Raw genomic sequence first — 16,675 nt, forward strand, 5'->3', positions numbered from 1 at the left:
GCCCTCCTGAGTCTTGCTGGGGTTTCCCTGGTGTTTAGTGGCTGGAGAAAGAGTGATTCTCAGTCACTCCTCCCTTGGGCTCTGGGTACAAAATGGCAGTGCTTGACCCTAGTGGTAGTACTGTGACACTACTGCTACAGATCAACTGCTACCTTTTGGAACCCAGGGTCCAAAAGGACAAGAGCAGCTAGTGAGCACTTTTCCCAGTTGCTTGGGGTCATCTTTGACTCTTCTCTATCCTTCTCTGATCATATCCAGCAGACCGCCAAGACCTGTCGTTTCTTTCTTTACAACATCCATAAAATCCGCCCCTTTCTTTCCGAGCACTCTACCAAAACCCTCATCCACACCCTTGTCACCTCTCGTTTAGACTACTGCAATCTGCTTCTTGCTGGCCTCCCACTTAGTCACCTCTCCCCTCTCCAATCGGTTCAAAACTCTGCTGCCCGTCTAGTCTTCCACCAGGGTCGCTTTACTCATACTACCCCTCTCCTCAAGACCCTTCACTGGCTCCCTATCCGTTTTCGCATCCTGTTCAAACTTCTTCTACTAACCTATAAATGCACTCACTCTGCTGCTCCCCAGTATCTCTCCACACTCGTCCTTCCCTACACCCCTTCCCGTGCACTCCGCTCCATGGATAAATCCTTCTTATCTGTTCCCTTCTCCACTACTGCCAACTCCAGACTTCGCGCCTTCTGTCTCGCTGCACCCTACGCCTGGAATCAATTTCCTGAGCCCCTACGTCTTGCCCCATCCTTGGCCACCTTTAAATCTAGACTGAAAGCCCACCTCTTTAACATTGCTTTTGACTCGTAAAAACTTGTAACCACTCGCCTCCACCTACCCTCCTCTCTTCCTTCCCGTTCACATTAATTGATTTGATTTGCTTACTTTATTTTTTGTCTATTAGATTGTAAGCTCTTTGAGCAGGGACTGTCTTTCTTCTATGTTTGTGCAGCGCTGCGTACGCCTTGTAGCGCTATAGAAGTGATAAATAGTAGTAATAGTAGTCTCTTGTAACCAGAGCTAATATTGTGATGTCATAATGCCTCAGTCCACCAATAAGAGCCAACCTCATCAGTGATGTCACAATGGCTTGATTGTCCTATACTTGGCTCACTTTTATTACATGGCTCTTTGAGCAGGGACTGTCTTTCTTCTATGTTTGTGCAGCGCTGCGTACGCCTTGTAGCGCTATAGAAATGCTAAATAGTAGTAGTAGTAGTAGTAGTAGATGCCAGGGAAACCATTTCTCAGTATATCAAGCATTGTAAAATAAAAATCTTTAGGGGAAGCGGAGGATCTGGGGTGCTTTTGAGGGAGCTATGAGTTGAGTCTAGGGGTGTCTTCTGGACGGAGTGGGGCAATTTTCTGGGGGGGGGGGGGGGAGAGGAGAATGAGAGAGGGGCACCGACCCTTTTAGATGCCCCTGGGAGCACAGGAAGAAGGTAGCACAGCTTCAGGTCTCTGAAACAAATAGATCAACAGATCCAAATGACATTAGCCAGTGAATTTGGAAGATTTTTAGTTGATTGACAAGGATTTTGTTTTCTTTTGTTTTAATGGGAAATTAACAATTATTATTATTTTTAGCTTATAGAATCAACACCCAACTGAATAATTACAGATTAGTAACATAGTAAATGACAGCAGATAAAGACCTGAACGGTCCATCCAGTCTGCCCAACAAGATAAACTCATTTTACATGGTATGTAATACTCTAGATGTATACCCGAGTTTGATTACCGGCGTCACCACCCAATCTCTGCTAAGATTCTGTGGATCCATTCCTTCTAAACAGGATTCCTTTGTGTTTATCCCACGCATGTTTGAATTCCATTACCGTTTTCATCTCCACCACCTCCCGCAGGAGGGCATTCCCACGTATCCACCAACCTCTCTGAAAAAATACTTCCTGACATTAGTCCTTCAACCTCAATTCATGTCCTCTAGTTCTACCACCTTCCCGTATCCAGAAAAGGTTTGTTTGTGGATTAATACCTTTCAATATTTGAATGTCTGTATTATGTCATCCCTGTTTCCCCTTTCCTCCAAGGTATACATGTTCAGGTAGGCAAGTCTCTCCTCGTACGGTTTGCAACGCAAATCTCATACCATTTTTGTAGCTTGGGATTCACAAGGTTTCAAATTCGGTAAGTTATGAAAGGGTACCAAAGCTGGTTCTGGGCGATTGCATGGTGTGCCTTCATGCTGACAGACTGAAAACATAGAGCAGGAATAACTCTCACAAAACTCTATACTGAGGGCCAAGCTTTCCTGAAGACAGGAAGTTGTGCAAAGGACTTGTTTTTAAATAGGTTTTACATTCAAAAGAATGTAACCAGTAAGATTTTTAAAATCTGTGGTGGTTTTACCTATGACTTTCCTCATTTTATTCACAAAATGGTCAAAGCCATATGTCCAAAAAAGTGGAGATTTGGGGTGGGCTGAGAGCAGGGCAAAATACGTACCTTCAGCAGTGGAATTCAATCATTCAATTTTATGAGATATACATTCAAGTGCTGATGGGTAATTAGCAGCTACAGGGTGAAGAAAATGATAAAGGGAATGGGAGGGCTGCCCTATGAGGAAAGGCTCTCCAGTTTGGAGGAGAAATATGACAGGCTCTGAAAAAGACTGAGTGGAGTGGAATGGGTAGACGTGAATCGCTTGTTTACTCTTTCCAAAAATACTAGGACTAGGGGGCACACAATTAAGACACTAATTAGTAAATTTAAAACAAACTGGAGAAAATATTTCTTCACTCAATGTGTAATTAAACTCTAGAATTTGTTGCCAGAGAATGTCGTAAAAGCAGTTAGCTTAGCAGGGTTTAAAAAAGGTTTGGATAATTTCCTAAAAGAAAAGTCCATAAACCATTATTAAGATGGACTCCAGAAAATCCATTGAATATTTCTAGGATAAGCAGCATAAAATCTGTTTTATTGTTCTGGGATCTTTCCAGGTACTTGTGACCTGGATTGGCCACTGTTGGGAACAGGATACTGGGCTTGGATGACCTTTGGCCTGTCCCAGTATGACAACGCTTGTGCTCTTATGTTCTAACTGGTTGTTTAGAGTTAAATATATGTAGATAGAGGCCAACCAAATTTCATTTTTAGTTTCAACTTTGGCACCAAAATTGGTCCAAAATTCCAGTTCAGCCATGTTTAAGTTTTGACTGAAAATGCCGGTGCATTTTTGGCTGTAATCAGAACTCCCTCCTGGACCAAAACCACCACCTACTCTCTGTTCCCCCAACCGATCTCACTGGCACCCTCCCACAACCCCTAGGCCCTCCCCAAGCTAACTGAGGCAGGAGTGATCCCCAATCACTGTATCTGCTATCAAAACGACTGCTGATCCAATCTCAAAATGGCTGCCATGACCTTTAGCAGTGGTCTCAGAAGACAGTCACTGAAGGTCTCTGCAGCCATTTTGATGGTGAAGACGGCAGGGGCAGGAGCGATTGGGAATTGCTCCTACCCCAGACAGGCTACTAGACCACCAGGGTTTAAGGTAGGCCTGTGAGTGGTGGGTGAATCTGGGAGTGGGGAAGGGAGACTGTTTTGTGGTTGTGGTGGTTATGGTGGCCGCAGCAGGAGGGAGTGGGTGCTACTTAGGGGAATGCCTGAGTGGTTCTGGTTAGGGCTGAAATCATACGGCAGATTTTAGTCACAGATTTGATTTGGCTGAATTAAAAAAAGCCTGATTTTGGTTGGCGTCTCTGTGTAGATTTCAGCCACCAAAATTGTATATAACTTTAAAAAGCTAGTTATACAGCAGCCATGCAATTCAATATTGGCTTCCTTGGCTTCTGAGACAGGTAAGAACTTGTTGTACATAAACTCAACAAGAGTTACGCCAACCATAAGGGACACCAGAGTGCAAGAAACAGGAGAATTGGGAGGCAGCATAAAAGTCAAACCAGAAATTATAAACTTCAAAGAATGAATAAAAATCATAATAAGATGATAAATATTTTAATGTTTTAATCACAGAAGAGAAGATGATGGCAGATTAAAACCATATGGCCTATCAAGACTGTATATCCATACCATCTAATATTCCTTCCTCTCCCATAGAGGTCCTCTTTGCTTGTCTCAATCTTTCTTGAATTAATCAAATCATAGATCAACAAAAAAAATATAAAAATGCAATACATAAAAATCACTCAACATGGCTGTTTTGGCTTTCTCCTGCACCAAGGGTCTAATAACGGCTAGCTAAAGCACAGGTGGAAGAAAAAAAATGGCTAAATATATAAAGAGAGCGTGGGGGCGTGTCAAAATGGCGGTCGCGACTCGTGAGTGATCTGGTCGCGTTTAGCTGGTCTCTATGTCTTTTGAAATTATACATAAGAAATAATGCCACATACCAAGAGAAAAGGGTTGGTAAGAACTCAACCGTCGATGAGTCTTACGTCTTCACCGGTACAGCTAACGATAGACCGTTTCACAGCGAGTCGAGCACCGGAAGTTGGCGTGGTAATCCCTGCAGGGGAAGCCGATGGAGGAGCATCGACGCCCCAAGGGTTTGAAACATCTTTGTCTCCGCCAGAAATCAACCCTCCACCGCGACCAGCTTTTGAAAAAAGTGAGCTGAAGGAGCCGCGAAAACCGGAATGCGGCAATCACGACTCCTCGTTCGGCGGTAGCTCGCCCCGAGAAGCTGAGACAACCAGCTTGGAACGGAAGGTTCCCCAGGTGGTGACGCTGGAATTAATTTGGGAAGCGATTCAAGAACTGACTACGGCTTCGAGGAGGACTGCTTTAGAGACTGCTTCAATAGTGAGTAAACTTGACTCCTTATCCATAGCGTTTGAACAATTGAAAAGTGACTCGACATCTCAAATTTCTCAGGTTCAGACGGACTTAACAAATTTAAAATCAATGACAACAGCAGTGATGAAAGATAATATGATAATAAATCGCAAAATCGATCAGATTGAAAATTATAATAGGAGACTGAATCTGAGAATACTGAATTTCCCGGTTGTTTCTGGAATTTCTGTTCTTGAACTTTTTAAGAAATACCTCATAGAAATACTTCATTACTCATCTTCCTTGTTGCCTCCAATTAATAAGATTTATTATCTACCAAATTCGATAAAATCTGTGGAAGATAAGAAAAATGCAGTTCCTTTAGCGCAAGAACAAGAGAAAAGAATCCTTGAATATTTCAGCAATCCTAGAACAGTCACTATCGGATATAAAGACCCGAAGTTCAGTCTTGGTCTCATTTGTCTTTGAACAAGACTTGAACTCTCTGATGAAAATGTATTTTAAAAATGCTTTGACTTTTTTCTGTGGCCAGGATATGGATATATCCTGACGTGACCGAGACGACTCAGGACAGACGAAAATTATTTCTGGCTTTAAGGGAAGAGACTAAAGCTATAGGAGCAAAGTTTATGTTGACATATCCCTGCAAATGTATTGTTTACTATATGAATAATAAATATGTCTTCCTCGAGCCTGATCAGCTCAAATTTTTTCTGGATCAGAAAAGTTTAACCAAATAAATTCCATCGTAAGTTGTATCAAGAGAAATGATGTGCTAATCGACCAGGCCATATTTCCTGTAATAAATGCTTCTTTTTGTTCTCCTATTATTTTTATTAGCCCTCTACTCTAATCGTGGTCTGAGGCTGAGCTATATTTACTTTATGTAATACTTGTAGTATCTTTGGAATTTCTTTATATTATATTCTTTTACTTGCTTAAATATTTTGTTCGGAAAAACATTAGCTCGATATTGCTTGATTCAAGTGTATGGCTTGTAAATGTTTAAATTCAATAAAAATAAAATAAAAAAAATAAAATAAATATATAAAGAGAGGTGTCAAGACCTTTTTCGGATAAATTGGGGAAAGAAGAAATGCTAAGAATGGAATTGTAAGACTGTAAGATGTTGAGGCTAAAGCGAATGTGCTAAACTACTTCTACTTCTCTTTGGTGTTCATGGAAGAAAATCCTGGAAAAGGACCGTGGTTGGCTGCTGAGGATATATCTGGGTATGGCGTGGCTATTGCGCCGTACACAGAAGAAAGCAGCTTCTATAGAGAATCTGGTCATGGGCAAAGCTATGGGGCCGGATGGGATACATCCCAGGATATTGAGGGAGTTCAGCGAAGTCCTGGCGGGACCTCTTAAGGATTTGTTTAACAGCTCTTTAAGAGACGAGATTGGAGATGAGCCGATGTGGTCCCCCTTCACAAAAGTGAGGACAGAGTGGGAAATTACAGGTCCCCCCTCCAGGACCGCCGCATAGCCAGACCACAAAAATTGGGTGGGGGAGGCGGAGCCCAAAGTGGGGGGCACATTTTGCCCCACCTCCCTGCCACTCGCCGCAAATCCATATACCTTGACTGGTGGGGGGGTCCCCAAGTTCCGCCAACAGAAGCCTTTCCTCCAGTGGTGTTCTCCCCCACATTGCCTGCCCTGTGGCTGCTTTTCCCCTCACATCGCGTCAGCCGTACCAGAGGCCCCAAAGCCCTGTGTCTGCTCCTCTCCAGCCTCTAAGGGGGGGCCTGAGTTTTCTCTCTCCTGCTCCTGTCGGGACATGATCACCTAGGTCCCATTAGGAGCAGGAGAGGGACAGACAGGGCCGCCGAGAGGGGGGGACAAAATTCCCCAGGCCCGGGCCTCCGGGGGGGGGGGGGGGGCCCGGAGCCACCACCGCAGTCTGGCCCACCCGCCCTCCGTCACTCCCTGGCATTGAACTTAAGCGTCTCACTTTTGAAAGCGCAGCAAGCAGTGGCAGACCACTCCTTCCTTCCGTGTGCCGCCCTCGCCTGACGTAACTTCCGCGAGGGCGGGACACGGAAGGAAGGAGTGGTCTGCCACTGCTTGCTGCGCTTTCGAAGGTGAGGCACTTAAGGTCAGTGCAGAGGGCCCTGGATGGAGAGAGGGCCCGGTGGCGGGTGGAGGGGGGAGCCCGGCGACCTTGGGGGGGCCCGGAGGCGGCCTTGTCCCGGGCCTGGCCCAGTCTCTTGGCGGCCCTGGGGACAGACCCCGGCGCTGGGCCTCACTTGGAGGCCAGGCCCGGGGAAATGTTGCCCCCTCACCCCTCCCTCTTGGCGGCCCTGATCTGGAGAGAATTATTTCCATTGTACTTTCATATATATTCCGGTTAGTAAAGCAGGAAAGCACATTATTTCATGCAATCACTAATGGCTCAGTCATACCAAGAGGTTATATTAGGGCAGGACCACTAAACAAAGCAGAGTTCAAATGAAATGCACTACTGGCTTAGCCCTGCATCCTGTGGAATGAAACTTGTTTGCAACTGTAAGTTCATGTCTGGCATTTCGAGTTTAGCACAACTTAAGCCTATTGTTCTTGAGGGATAAAACTGTAAAGTACATGAGGCTTGAGCTGACATATAGGAATTCTTTTATTTTCTATTCATGGTTTAGAAAAATTTCAGTTGGTGAAAACCGGAACGAAGATTTTTTTTTCTAGAGTGGTTCTGAGCAGTTGGAAGCAAAGAAAAAAAAACCGAAGGGAATTTTCACTTAGAGTGTAGTCAAACATAGGACAGTAAGGAAGGTGGAAAAGGCTTGAGAAAAACAAGGGATGTGGGATGGTCGTTAATGACAAAAACACTTCAAGAGGCGTATTTTCAAAGCTCTTAGACTTACAAAGTTCCGTGAGTAACCTATGGAACTTTATAAGTCTAAGTGCTTTGAAAATGAGCCCCAAAATGTATTGTGCTTTGCAAAAACATACAATGCCCGATACTGCACCGTGTTTCAGCACTAATGGGTAGATGATCGAAAACCCCATGCTGTTCCAAACAGCGCTCTAAAAGTAGCGCTGGAACAGCGCGTGGCTTTTCTGCATTCTATTCTCTCTGATCATAGGGTAAAAGTGCAGGAGAATTGTGCCTGAGCATGCACTTGGGCACAATCCTCCTGCACTTGTTTGACAGGTCTAAGCTATCAAAAGTCCAGACCTGCCAAACATAGGGCTGGAAGTCCATGGGACCACCAGACCCCAAGTACCCCCACCCCGAGCCAAGCGACACAGGGGCTGGAGGTCCAGCAGACCTCCAACCTCCCCGGACCCCCGACACAAGTTCGGGGGGGGGGGGGATGGAGATCTGGTGGGTCTTCAGCACCTCCTAACCCCCCTAGTATCCCCTTGAATAAAGCCCTGGTGGCCCAGTAGGCCACGAGTCAAACCCCCTGGTTCCCCTGATACAGGTTCAGGGGGGGATGGAGATCGGGTGGGTCTCCAGCCCCCCTACAACACCTGGCATCCCCTCACATTGGAGCCATGGTGGCCCAGTGGGCCGCAAATCAATTCCCCCCAATCCTGGTGGTCTAGCAGCCCTTCCCCACTTCTTACCTTTGTTGGAGGAGGGTGGTAGCCTCCCTGCTCTTCCATCAGCATCGCCTCAAAAATGGGTCTCCAGCATCTCCTAACCCCCCTAGCATCCCCTTGAATAGAGCCCTGGTGGCCTAGTGGGCCACGAGTCAAACCCCCTGGTCCCCCTGATACAGGTTCAGGGGGGGATGGAGATTTGGTGGGTCTCCAGCCCCCCTACCCCCCTGGTCACATTGGAGCCCTGGTGGCCCAGTGGGCTGCGAATCAATTCCCCCCAATCCTGGTGGTCTAGCAGCCCTTCCCTACCTCTTACCTTCGTTGGAGGAGGGTAGTAGCCTCCCTGCTCTTCCATCAGCGTCGCCTCAAAAATGGCGGCACCCAGCCCTGCCCAGTGCTGGCGTGTGGTTTGCCACGGACAGCACGCCATGTTTGGTGCACTGGTCACTGATCATGGGAGAGGTATAGGTTTAGCATGCATTTGCATGCTACTTGCGCTAAGAGCCCTGTTTTGCATGTATTTGCATGCTAGTTGCGTTCAGAGCCTGTGAGCATGTTGTTTCACGCACTCGGGGGATCTGATCATTGGGCAGTAGCAAACGCAGGCGCTAACAGCCTCTAGCGCCTGCGTTTGCTTCTGATCATCAGCCCATAAGTGCCTGTCTCAGGGATCATGAAATGTGAGTAGGTCCAAACAAAATTTGGGTATAACACTCAGGAATTGCTTCTGTAATTGGAAAAAATGGTCTTCAAAAAAGCCTTTGTAGTAATAATGCGACAGTAGCGATCTTCTGTATGAATGCTATACAGAAAAAAAAGTGTTTTCGTCATCAACAACCATCCCACGTCCCTTGTTTTTCCCCAAGCGTTCTCCATCTTCCCACTGTCGTTTGTTTGAGCATTCGGAACCATCTTCCTTTGGAAAGAAAAGTCGTGGGGAGCACTCCCTGATCAGACGACTATGAAAACGTGGTTCTTCACTAATCTTTAACAATTATTGATTTACGAAAATTTAAACATACAAACACTAGAATGAACTTGCTTTAGAAAATGAGGTACAAGGTTGAGAAATATAAATTTCAAAGGAAAAATGCAAGCGGTAAAAAGGGCCCTGGGTGTGCAGGAAAAACAGCTCCCGTCATTACCGCAGGGCCTTTTTAACCACTTGGTAAAAGGACCCCTTAAAGATGTAGCCGACGCCAAAGCAACAGAGAATCCACAAAGCGTGGAGAACTCAAAGAAGACCCACGGATACTTTGTAAAACAAACAAAAAAGTGGGCACAAAACCAGGAGTCCCAGAGACTGCATCACAGTAAAGCTAAAACCAAATTTTATTAATTAGTATATTTGACTCGACACAACTGTTGTGTTTCAGCCAAAGGGCCTGCATCAGGAGTCTAAATACTAAGGTAGACAGCTAATGATGATCCAGAATAAGAAATACTGGCGAATAGTGTATAAATGGTCTTAAAAAAGGCCTTTGTATTGAATTGTAGAACGGATCACTTGCGTGAAGAGTTCAGCAGCAGGCTCCAAAGGCAACCATGCTGCCTCAAGTGGCTGAAGTTCAGGCTCTAATGCCAACGCTCCTCACTGGAGGTGACGGTCCATCGGGTCAGAGGAATGGGGGGTGGGGAGAGAAGCAGGTATGTGCCTTCGAACGACCCCTCTCCCCTTTTCTCCACCCATTCACAAGCACAGCGTAGCCGGAGGAAAAATGGACCGCGCACTGATAAACCTCCAGATGTCATCTCGCTCTGCCCCCCCCCCTGCTCACCCACTAACCTGAGTTTTAATTGAGGGTTTTATCTCAAGGCTGAGTTTTTTTTGGGTGGTGGGGGGTGGGGTGGAGATACTATACCGCTATTTTGTTTTATATTTACGATTGGATGATTACGTATCGATTCATGTTGACTATTTTAGCTTGCTGCAATCATCTTTGGATGGTCTGGAGATCAAAAAGATGAAATAAAAGTTCTTGAATTAAAATTAAATTCAAATTCACTGGAGACATGACTTTATCAAATCCCTCCGCAATCCCTCACAATGATAGTGCAAACTCAGAATGCAGCTTAGCAGCCAGCTAAGGGAAGGGGGACATTTTTTTAAAGCAACATGCTTATAACAAAACAATGCAGAGACTCATCTTTAAGACCATAAGATTCACCATACTGGGTCAGAGCAAAGGTCCATCAATCCTAGCATTCTTTTTCCAACAGTGGCCAATTCAGATCACAAGTATCTGTCAGGATCCCGAAAAGTAGAGGGTTTCTATGCTACTAACCCCAGGGATAAGCAGTGGCTTTCCCCAGGTCTACCTAAGGTCCCCTTTTACTAAATTGTGATAAAAGTCCTCCCCCCTTTCACCACTGCCCGGAAAAAGGAAATTTCAGACGGGGACGGAAATGGCCATGCAGTAAGTTAAACACTTGAGATTCAAAAGTAAACTCAGGGTTCAACCACTGTACAAATTCAAATGATTTAAAAGGACAAAACAGGGTTGACTAGTGATGTGGCACATGGTGTGTATTACTGGAGGAAAAAGCCTCGAGAAAACTCCTATTACATGGAAACAAATGCTTTAAACGGAGTTCACTGATATAGTAACATACATAGTAGATGACGGCAGAAAAAGACCTGCACGGTCCACCCAGTCTGCCCAACAAGATAAACTCACATGTGTCATTTTTTGTGTATATCTTACCTTGATTTGTACCTGTCTTTTTCAGGGCACAGACCGTATAAGTCTGTCCAGCACTATCCCCGCCTCCCAACCACCAGCCCCGCCTCCCACCACCGGCTCTGGCACAGACCGTATAAGTCTGCCCAGCACTATCCCCACCTCCCAACACTGGCTAAGCTTCTGGGGGTCCCTTCCTTCTGAGGAGGATTCCTTTATGTTTATCCCATGCATGTTTGAATTCCGTTACCGTTTTCCTCTCCACCACCTCCCGCGGGAGGGCATTCCAAGCATCCACCACTCTCTCCGTGAAAAAATATATGTTTAATTTTCAGATGACTTGGCGTGTGATCCTGATGCAGATAGGATTCGAAACGCTGGCCGCCGTAGATCACAGCCAACGTTCACAGCCAATGGCTGTAGCCTAGACGCGAAGATCAAGACCATTGATGGACATAAAAAGCTAAGCAGAAAAGCTTTAGAGTTCAATTTATAACATCTGGAGGTTTTTTCATCCGATGATGAGGAAGTCCAACTCCGTTTAAAGCATTTGTTTGCATGTAATAGGAATTTTCTCGAGGCTTTTTCCTCCAGTAATACACACATGTGCCACAATACTAGTTAACCCTGTTTTGTCCTTTTACTACTACTACTACTACTACTATTTAGCATTTCTATAGCGCTACAAGGCATACGCAGCGCTGCACAAACATAGAAGAAAGACAGTCCCTGCTCAACGAGCTATGTAATAAAAGTGAGCCAAGTAGAGGACAATCAAGCCATTGTGATATCACTGATGAGGTTGGCTCTTATTGGTGGCCTGAGGCATTATGACATCACAATATTAGCTCTGGTTACAAGAGACTACTACTACTACTATTTAGCATTTCTATAGCGCTACAAGGCGTACGCAGCGCTGCACAAACATAGAAGAAAGACAGTCCCTGCTCAAAGAGCTTACAATCTAATAGACAAAAAATAAATAAGTAAGCAAATCAATCAATTAATGTGAACGGGAAGGAAGAGAGGAGGGTAGGTGGAGGTGAGTGGTTACAAGTGGTTACGAGTCAAAAGCAATGTTAAAGAGGTGGGCTTTCAGTCTAGATTTAAAGGTGGCCAAGGAAAGGGCAAGACGTAGGGGCTCAGGAAGTTTATTCCAGGCGTAGGGTGCAGCGAGACAGAAGGCGCGAAGTCTGGAGTTGGCAGTAGTGGAGAAGGGAACAGATAAGAAGGATTTATCCATGGAGCGGAGTGCACGGGAAGGGGTGTAGGGAAGGCCGAGTGTGGAGAGATACTGGGGAGCAGCAGAATCAATTTAAATCAATTGTAAGTTAAACACTTGCCACATGGCCATTTCCCAGGGGATCCCTTATCAGCATCTATTTAGGAGGTGGTAAGGGCTTCCGTGCTATCCCCAGCCCATCACAAAAAATATTGAAAAAATCTGACGTGCTGGAAAAAGCACAGGTTGGGGGCAAGCACTACCAGGAGCCCTGTGGTCCTGCCGGATTGGCGTGTGGCAAAGCAGCGGTATGGGTGCTGTCGCTTTGTTCAAGGAGCCCTGAATAATGGTTTATAAACTTTTCCTCCAGGAATTTATCCAAATCTCTTACAGGCACAGCTCCATTAATTGCTTTTACCACATCCTCCGGCAAGGAGTTCCGGAGCTTTATATATTGAGGGGCCCTTTTACTAAGCCGCATAAGCGTCTACGCGCTCCAAAATGGAGTTACCGCCTAACTACCGTGTGGCTCTCGCAGTAATTTCATTTTTGGCACGTGTCTGACATGCGCGTCTGAAAATTTCTTTTATTTTCAGGCGTGTGTAACGGACACACGCCAAGAGGCATTTGACGCATGTAGGTCGTTACCACCCGGATTCTTTACCGCTAGGCCAATGGCTGACGATAAGGTCTCAGACTCAAAATGGATGTGTGGCAATTTTGATTTTGCCGCACGTCCATTTTCGGCAAAAAAAAAGGCCTTTATTACAGGCGCACTAAAACATGGACTGGCGCGCGCCCAAAACCTGCGCTTACACTACCGCAAGCCATTTTTCAGCGCACCTTTGTAAAAGGACCCCTGAGCGAAAAAATATTTTCTCTTATTTGTTTGAAATGTAGCTAAAATCCCCAGATGTGCAAAACTTACAAAATAAAATATATACGAGCCCAAAAATATGGGGTGACCTAAATACCGGAAGCACTGCTTAAAGGAACATGAACCTCCTTAAAATGGACATTGAAGTGAAACCAATTCATTTGTAAGCTATGAAAAACCAAGTCTATTTTGAAGGACCAAACTTATTGTTGCTTTTGTAAACACAGGGAGGCCAAGTGCATTGCCTACGGTCAGCCCATGGACAGGGGGATTTGATCCTGTGTTCCCAGACCCCTCCTGGTTCCTACTGTAGTGAGTTCTAACCATCAGACCATTCCTCTCACACAGAGAAGAAAGGGAACCCGCTGTGCCTTACAAAAGCTAGGTTTATGCCTGTTACTGGTATACACTTCCACGCTTGTAACATACTTGATCCCTGGGGAAAACATTGTCAACCTCCTATGGCATTAATGTAGGTAAATGGTAGGCAAATATTTCAGAGGCACTTATGAAAAGAAAACAATTTTTTTTTCTTCTGACTGAAGGGAACGATAAGTTGAAAGCGGGAAGCAGAAGGCTCTACAGTGCTTGTAAACAACACGTTCCTGGGTGTTTTTCAGAGCTTCCTGTGGTTTTTATTTCTAAGAGCCTGGTTGTTTTTCTCCCCTGAACGTTTTGTGGATATTGTCAACAGAGCAGTGCGCTTTTTTATCCCTTTGTTTTCATACTTCTCTCATGAAACCCAGTCTCCTCTACTTGGGCCTGGACTGGCTGACGGCAGCAGTTACATGACCCGTACTCACAACTGGCAACTGTTGAGGGCAATGATGTAGACACAGAAGAACGCAATCTTCGCAAATTCAAAACCAACGAAGAACACAGCGAGGACGACTCAAAGAGAAAAACTTGAGACGATGTGGGAAAAGTCCAAATTTATTATGTAGTTCACTTGTCACGATGTTCAAACCAACAGTAAAACTCAAAGAGACTTGACACGGCCGTGTTTCCGTCTACCGGCCTGCCTCAGGAATCTTTATGATCTGTAGGATTATCCGTGGAAACAAACTGTGTCTGCTGATCTGCTGCTCGACAAAAACGTTGTATATGGAGCTCGGTGCTCGTAAGAATCCATTGTGTAGGGTCGGCAATAGATTGTCGCCTCTTCAGAACATTGTACTGTATTTTAGGATGTTACATGCAATTCACCGATTGTTCCCATGCATACCTCCTATCCACCCCCACCCTGTTAGACTGTCACTGAAATGCTTTGATGTTTCACTCATATATATTGTCATCTACCAACATTTGCTTATTTCTGATCTGATGAAGAAGGGCAACCTTCGAAAGCTAATCAAGAAATGTATTAAGTTATGTCCAATAAAAAAAAGGTATCATCTTATTTTCTTTTCCATGTTTTATTTTGTTTTATTTCTATTGATTGCATTTAAAAGGGGACTTACACAGCTACCACACCTCTCTACAAAGCTGCAGTAACCTCTAACCTCAGTAATCACAGGGACAGCAAAAAATGGCACACTGTGGGGCATGCTGAGGCATCCCCCGGTGATTTCAGGATGTGCACGCACTACCCATGCACTAAAAAATAAAATGTATTTTTTGGTTCTGAGGGGTGTCTGGGGGCGGAGAGTGGGCTTGTTCTGTGTTGATTGGTTAGTGCATCTACATTGCCACGTGCTAACCGATTAGCCTGTGCTTAGTGCACGAGCCCTTGCCGTCTACATAATGGGTGGTGGCATAGGAGCCAACTCTGTGGGTGCTTGAGCACCCCCAATATTGAGAAAATTCCTTGTATGTGTCCAAGGAAGGGTTATTTCCACTGGGCTTAGCACCCCCAATAATTTTGAAAAGTTGGCTCCTATGGGTGGCGGTAAGGGCTGATGTGCTAGGCCACATGCTAATGGCAAAATTAGCACATGGGGTCATAAAAAAAAACGCAAGGGAGACGCAGAAGTTCTTGTACGTAAGATTTATTGAAAATACACCAAAAAGACTTGACACAGTGGCCGTGTTTCAGCACTTATTCGCCTGCCTCAGGAGTCTAAAAGGAATACATATAGATAAAACACTGCATAATAAATATAAACGTTATCAAACGTAAAAATATATTAACACATGTTAAAAAGGTAAAAAAGATATAAAAGACAATCACAAACCACTATGCAAGATAAAACAAAATACATTAACAATATCAGCAGAGCTGAGAAGGAATTTGAATATATGGCACCATAAAAGTTGTATATGAAAAATCTCAACAGAAATGCAAGTATACATAAAAAGTGATGAAATTCACCAAATAAGAACACACAGATCCCTGTGTTTACTACGCCGCGCTAGCAGCTGCGGTGCGCTAATGCCAACACAGCCCATTCACTTTCCGTGGGCTGTGTCAGCATTGCCGCGTGGCTTAGTAAACAGGGGGGAAAGTGATTCACATTTGATCATAACATTTTTTTAAAACAAAACAACAACAACAATAACAACAGATTAATGTGGTCTAAGGAAGCAAAAATTTTATGTTATAGGAATTTGATAGAATACGATTTGTATATCTGTATGATTGTATGATATTTCCTTAAATGTTGCTTAATTTTCAATTATGAATCATGGCTGTATTTCAATAACAAGTATCTTCTTGTTGTAATGTTTAAAATTAATAAACAAATTTAATACATAAAACCAAACAACAAAAATTATAAAGTTTCTAAAGTGTGCCATTATTAAAAGCCAAGGAATACACATTGTATAAAAAACAGCTGTACACACTGCATTCGTAGGGATTGAGCATTCTTCCATGTCCAGCAGGGCCGCCGAGAGACTGGGCCGGGCCCGGGGCCACACCCCCACCGCCGTTCCCCCTCCACCCCCCCCCCCCGAGGTTGCTGCCGCTGCCCCCCTCCACCTGCCACCGGGCTGGGCCCCCTGCATTGAAATCGCAGTCTGACCTCCGTGAAAGCAGTGCTGCAGGCAGCAGAACACCTCCCTTCGGCCCTCCTTCCCTCCATGTGTCCCACCCTCGCGGAAGTTACGTCAGACGAGGGCGGGACACAGGGAGGGAAGGAGGCCCGAAGGGAGGTGATCTGCTGCCCTGCTGCCTGCAGCCCTTTCACACGGAGGTGAGAGGCGCTGTGATTTCAATGCAGGGGCCCGGCCCGGTGGCAGACGGTCGATGACGGAGGGCGGGTGGGACTGCGGCGCTGGGTCCCCCTTGGAGGCCCGGGCCCGGGGAATTTTGTCCCCCCTGCCCCTCCTCTCGGCGGCTATGATGTCCAGTGGTTGATGTTGCCAAAATTAGCGCATGGCCATTAATTAAAAAATAGAAAATTCAGCCATTTTACCCCAGTGGTAAAAATGGCTTTAGCACGCGGGAAAGACCCACCACATAAGGTCTCACTAAGGCCACTTTTTACGCTGTTTGGTAAAGGGGCCCCTTGTTTGTTTACCTATCACTCTGTCATAATGTATTTTGGTCACCCAGTTAGTTCTCTCCAACATGTAGAACTAAAGGTTGAAAAGCATGTTGTTGGCGATGCCGTTTAACAG

Source organism: Microcaecilia unicolor, chromosome 11 (genome assembly GCF_901765095.1).
Source record: "Microcaecilia unicolor chromosome 11, aMicUni1.1, whole genome shotgun sequence".
NCBI classification, from domain to species: Eukaryota; Metazoa; Chordata; class Amphibia; order Gymnophiona; family Siphonopidae; genus Microcaecilia; species Microcaecilia unicolor.